The following is a 5,699-nucleotide window of genomic DNA, read 5'->3' on the forward strand; positions in this document are numbered from 1 at the left end:
GATGCTGAGAGATGTCTCCTTCCCTGCGTCTTCCCACTGCAAGGACGTGAAATTAATCAATTAGGACAAGGCAGACTAACGTTATTTTCATTTTATGTAATCAAAACATTTAAAAGGGTCACAGGGACGTCTTTATGCCCCAACAGGAGTGAAAATGGTAACCGAAGTCATGCAGAGTTACGTAATAGAATATTGCAATTGTAATGAAGGTCTGCATGTGGGGTCCCAAAACCTCTTTACTCTGAATTCAGAAGAACACCCTACGTGTTGGGCTTGGTGCCTCCTTGGATTGGCCATGCACTGATGTGGAGAAACACCTTCAGTGACGCTGCTGCGTGGCACCTCCCTTATCCAGCTCCTCTCTTTAGTGCGTCCAGACATGACTTTTGCTGTGATTTCGGTAAAAGAAACAGACGTTCATCAGCTGATTCACCACGGCTGCAACAACCAGGAAAGGCTCAACGACTGTCCATTGGTTGAATGTGATACACAATATTAGAACCTCTAATAGTACTACTATTGTCAATATTTCCCTTGTGGGGGATATCGTGCAGGATTCCTTGGTGAATTAGGCTTTGCTGCCTGTCGTGTCACCCGCAGTACTCCTTCCTCCCCCTGCACAGATATAACCGTGCTTCAAAACTGTTTACTGATTCTGCATTCACGACTTCTGCTGTCAGAGTTCCTATACAGAAATTGAAACTGTAAAATCAATGAATGTGTTCTTCTGACAATGACTGCTGTCCAACAAATAAATATCTTTATGCCCCACAAGGAGTGGAAATGGTAACCAGTCATGCAGAGTTACGTAATAGAATTATTGTAATGAGGGTCTGTATGAGGGGTTCCACCACCGCTTTACTCTGAATTCAGAAAAACACCCTACGTGTTGGGCTTGGTGCCTTCTTGGCTTGCGTGACGCACTGATGTCGAGAAACACCTTCAGTGACGCTGGTACCTGGCACCTCCCTTATCCGGCTCCTCTCTTAGTGCGTCCAGACATGAATTTTGCTGAAATTTCGGTAAAAGAAACATACATTCATCAGCTGATTCACCACCACTGCAACAACCAGCAAAGGCTCAACGACTGTCCATTGGTTAAATGTGATTCACAATTAGAACCTCTAATAGTACTACTAATGTCAATATTTACCTTGTGGGGATACCTTGCAGGATTCCTAGGTGAATTAGGCTTTGCTGCCTGTCGTGTCACCCTCCTGTCACACACAGCACTCCTTCTTCCCCCAGCACAGGTCCAACCGTGCTTCAGAACTGTTCACTGATTCTACAGTCACGACTTCTGCTGTCAGAGTTCCTATACAGAAATTGAAACTATAAAATTAATGAATGTGGCCTCTTGACAAATACTGCTGTCCTACAAATAAATATCTGATGATGACGAAATATTGCTAGTATTTTTCCACAGGCTTTTCAATGCCGTCATACTGAATAATTTGAATCCTCCGACGATCATGTTGACGGGTAATTGAATTAAGCAGTAGCATCTTCGTGTGGTTAACAGACGTACGCTGTAATCCAACATGGCGCAGATTACGTTATATGAAAAGCCTGTATACTTCCAACACATGCATAGCTTCTATACCTTATCAAATGCCTGGGGAATACCTAGTCGTCAGCCTGCTGTTTTGAACACCGCAGATCTCCTCAAAGATGAACCCTAAGATTCTCCCGACGTCTCCCGGAACGTGTCGTGAAGTACCCAACCCGGTAGATATTTTTTTCCATACGGTGCGATTCCGAGATAAGAGACGGGTTCGCGTCAGCTGTCTCGCCACCGCTGCAACAAACGCAAAAAGGTTCAACGGCTGCCCAACGGTAAGTGGAAATGTGGCACACAATTACAACTGGACACCTCTGATAAACAGCAATAATTGATAAAGTCCACCTACATAGAATAGCAGAGCTTGTCGTCTGTCTCGACGTATAAAACGATATATCCCCGGACGTTATCTTGAAACACCTGCAGTAAAGGTTGGCGTCTCTCGTCGGCAACCCTTGTGTCCCATGCCGTTTGTAGATAGTTCTGCGTACGGCGGTGCGAGACGAAGCGGTTACGGTCTCGCATGACTCAAGAATCGAATGACAATGCCGTGGTCTAGACAAGCTCAGAAACGCGTGCCCAACACAGGTGAAAAAGATTACTGGTCTGTGATTGGTCAATAAATTGATCAATTTTGTAGACAAGGCGAATCGTGCACCTGCCCCTGTCTTAACCCCGTCATTCGTCTGAGGTGATTAGGACTTGGCTCGCAGCGTCCCAGCACAGAACAACATCGCGACCGCTTGAGACAACAGGTAAGTAAGTGCCTTATTGTGTTTATACGTCTTCTACGGTTATTAGTTCAGACTATCATTAGTCCGATAATTAAATAATCCGTAACGTTAACATTCCATTCTTTTGTGACCAAAAGAGAATGCAAAAAAATTTACATGTAAGGCATCCTTATGCCTTATTCCTTAGATTTTATTACGCCTCTAAATTATTCACTTTCTTGCTCAGTCCAGGATCTTAGTGGTGCCATCAACCCCGGAACAAGTTAAGTGCTTTTGTGTCTTATGGGGTTAAAATGGTAACATCTTGCAGATATGGACTGGGACTAACTTGTCATAGCCACGATAGAAAGTCAATGAATTGAGTGTGTTTTGTTGACATACCGAGGGATGTTTCTGGTAGATATTCGGACGTGCATTTTGTAAATGGAGGCTCCTTTTGCAGTCAAGCTAGGCTTCAGTCCGTTTCCGTGGTGTACATGCCTGGTGTGTGGCTGATTTTTGTTTCTGTTGGTTTCTGTGGCTGTGTTGCCGGGAGTGTATTTGGTCGTAAAATTATTCTGTTGTTTACAAAACAGGGTCTTCCCTGGTTCACCATCTGTTGTAATTTCTGTTTTATGTCATGGTCAGTGGTTGTCGGGAACCTAGACCATTACATAATCTGCTTTGTGTCGCTCTCTTGGGTCCCGAACCAAGAGAACAACACAGGCCAGAAAGGACGACAGGTGGTTGAAGAACCTATTTGATATTAGTAGTTAATTCCTGTAGAAATACTCGACCTCTCGGCGTAAACACAGTCACAGAAACCGAATCAGCCATTCATCGGGCTTGTATACCGCAGAAACAGACTGAAACAGCCATAGCTCTCGAAATTTAAACTGACACAAACGTCAACATTACTTGGGATTTCATTGAAGCACACTCAATCGTTACTACACATAAATTCATCCCACTGTTTCCATGATAAATCTAGAACGGAAATTTTAATCACAAACCAAGTTAACTTTCTGTGCTTTAAGTTAAGTCTAAGGTATATTTCCTATATTTCTGAGCCAAAATGATTCATTTTCGTTTTGTCTTTTCTACCGAGGATCATCGCACCGTAAGAAGAAATGTCCGGACGTGGAAAGGGAGGCGAGGACTGACGAAGGAAGGTACCGGACGTGACTGAATGGAGATTCACAGTCTTCTGACACATATGACAAGGTATCGTACTGAATTCAGTCAAAGCACACAATTTTTAATTGTAAGACAACAGTCTTTGTCCATGGATGACCATTTTCATTTGTGTTGGCAAGTTTAAGTTTACAGTTTCAATTTCGATTTTGGTACCTAAACAATTATACACTCAGTAGAAACTTATCTGACTCTGAATTGAATGAAGTGTATGAATACCTTTGTATTACGGTCTGACTGTTTGTGAGGTGGGAAACTTGGTCGTAGACATTGTTGGCTGCACTTTGTGTGTTTGTTACAGCGGTGTTGAGGCAAATCATGCATGGCTCTTTCTTTTACCGATTTGCGCCTTATTTATCGCTAAAACAAGACGTTAAATCTGCACCTTATTCACTTTTTTTTGCTTCTAGGATCTTAGTGATGCCATCAAGCCCGGATCAACTGCAGCCGCAATGTTTAAGTTAAGTACATAATATGTGTCTTCTGGGGTTAAAATGGTAACATCTTGCAGATATGGACTGGGACTGACTTGTCATAGCCACGATAGGCAGTCAATGAATTGAGTGTGTTTTGTTGACATACCGAGGGATGTTTCTGGTAGATATTCGGACGTGCATTTTGTAAATGGAGGCTCCTTTTGCAGTCAAGCTAGGCTTCAGTCCGTTTCCGTGGTGTACATGCCTGGTGTGTGGCTGATTTTTGTTTCTGTTGGTTTCTGTGGCTGTGTTGCCGGGAGTGTATTTGGTCGTAAAATTATTCTGTTGTTTACAAAACAGGGTCTTCCCTGGTTCACCATCTGTTGTAATTTCTGTTTTATATCATGGTCAGTGGTTGTCGGGAACCTAGACCATTACATAATCTGCTTTGTGTCGCTCTCTTGGGTCCCGAACCAAGAGAACAACACAGGCCAGAAAGGACGACAGGTGGTTGAAGAACCTATTTGATATTAGTAGTTAATTCCTGTAGAAATACTCGACCTCTCGGCCGGTAGACACAGTCACAGAAACCGAATCAGCCATTCATCGGGCTTGTATACCGCAGAAACAGACTGAAACAGCCATAGCTCTCAAAATTTAAACTGACACAAACGTCAACATTACTTGGGATTTCATTGAAGCACACTCAATCGTTACTACACATAAATTCATCCCACTGTTTCATGATAAATCTAGAACGGAAATTTTAATCACAATCCAAGTTAACTTTCTGTACTTTAACTTATTAATAAGTATAAGGTATATTTTCTATATTTCTGAGCCAAAATGATTCATTTTCGTTTTGTCTTTTCTACCGAGGATCATCGCACCGTAAGAAGAAATGTCCGGACGTGGAAAGGGAGGCGAGGACTGACGAAGGAAGGTACCGGACGTGACCGAATGGAGTCTTCCAACATATATGACAAGGTATCGTACCGTATTGTGTGATTTAAGCACACAATTTTTAATTGTAAGACAACAGTCTTTGTCCATGGATGACTTTTTCATTGATGTAGGCAAGTTTAAGTTAACAGTTTCAATTTCGATTTTGGTACCTAAACAATTATATACTCAGTAGAAAAGTCTTTTTATATTAATTATTCATCTGACTCTGAGTTGAATGAAGTATATGAATACCTTTGTATTGCGGTTTGACTGTTTGTGAAATAGAAAACTTGGTCGGAAACATTGTTATCTGTACCTTGTGTATTTGTTGCATGCAGCGGTGTTGAGGCAAATCATGCATGACTGTTTCTTTAACCGATTTGTTAGAAACGCCTGCAAGCCGTACGAGAGGAAAGGAGCTGGGGAATTGATCTGTCAATCGCCTGCCACTGAAAGTGCTTCGGGACAACATCCAGTGCATCACCGAGCCAAGGAGGCGTTCAGTCTTTCCGAGACATATGACAAGGTGCTGTGCTGTACTGTATTATGTGAAAGCAGAAATAGGATGGCAATCTTTAGCTGACAAGTTCAATGCCTGTACCTGAACAATGCTTAGTAGAGGTTTCTTTTTCTTTTCAAAATTAGGACTTATGTGTGGACAGCTAAGCTGTTAGGCAGCTGATGCGTGCATACGTCCTGGCCCTGATTTTGAACCTGTTCGCAAGTATTGGAGGGAGGAAGCAGACAAGCACACCGTTAACTGGGTTAACACAACTGTGAGTATCCTGTACAACTCACACCGTAAACACAGAGTGTCACTGATGTTGAACAGTTTATACCAACTTTGATCAGATAAGATCAGTAACCTAT

At 42.5% G+C, this 5,699-nt stretch overlaps 3 long non-coding RNA genes across 3 annotated transcripts in view; 2 read left to right on the forward strand and 1 right to left on the reverse strand.

Annotated features, from left to right (window-relative positions):
- Positions 1-627: 627 nt before the first annotated feature.
- LOC118429400 lies at positions 628-2,141 on the reverse strand. The gene is made up of 5 exons (XR_004832724.1): positions 1,911-2,141; positions 1,604-1,798; positions 1,154-1,315; positions 887-1,011; positions 628-685 (listed from the first exon to the last, which is right to left on the reverse strand). It is a non-coding gene; the product is annotated as an uncharacterized LOC118429400 (long non-coding RNA).
- A 91-nt stretch (positions 2,142-2,232) lies between these two features.
- LOC118429503 lies at positions 2,233-4,286 on the forward strand. The gene is made up of 3 exons (XR_004832733.1): positions 2,233-2,316; positions 2,522-3,498; positions 3,879-4,286. It is a non-coding gene; the product is annotated as an uncharacterized LOC118429503 (long non-coding RNA).
- A 7-nt stretch (positions 4,287-4,293) lies between these two features.
- The window catches only part of LOC118429501, a 2,196-nt gene continuing 790 nt past the window's right edge, over positions 4,294-5,699 (forward strand). The window contains exons 1-3 of the long non-coding RNA XR_004832732.1: positions 4,294-4,871; positions 5,217-5,355; positions 5,475-5,605. This is a non-coding gene — a long non-coding RNA (uncharacterized LOC118429501). The remainder of the gene's footprint in view (positions 4,872-5,216; positions 5,356-5,474; positions 5,606-5,699) is intronic.

The sequence above is a fragment of the Branchiostoma floridae genome, chromosome 13 (assembly GCF_000003815.2).
Source record: "Branchiostoma floridae strain S238N-H82 chromosome 13, Bfl_VNyyK, whole genome shotgun sequence".
NCBI lineage: Eukaryota > Metazoa > Chordata > Leptocardii > Amphioxiformes > Branchiostomatidae > Branchiostoma > Branchiostoma floridae.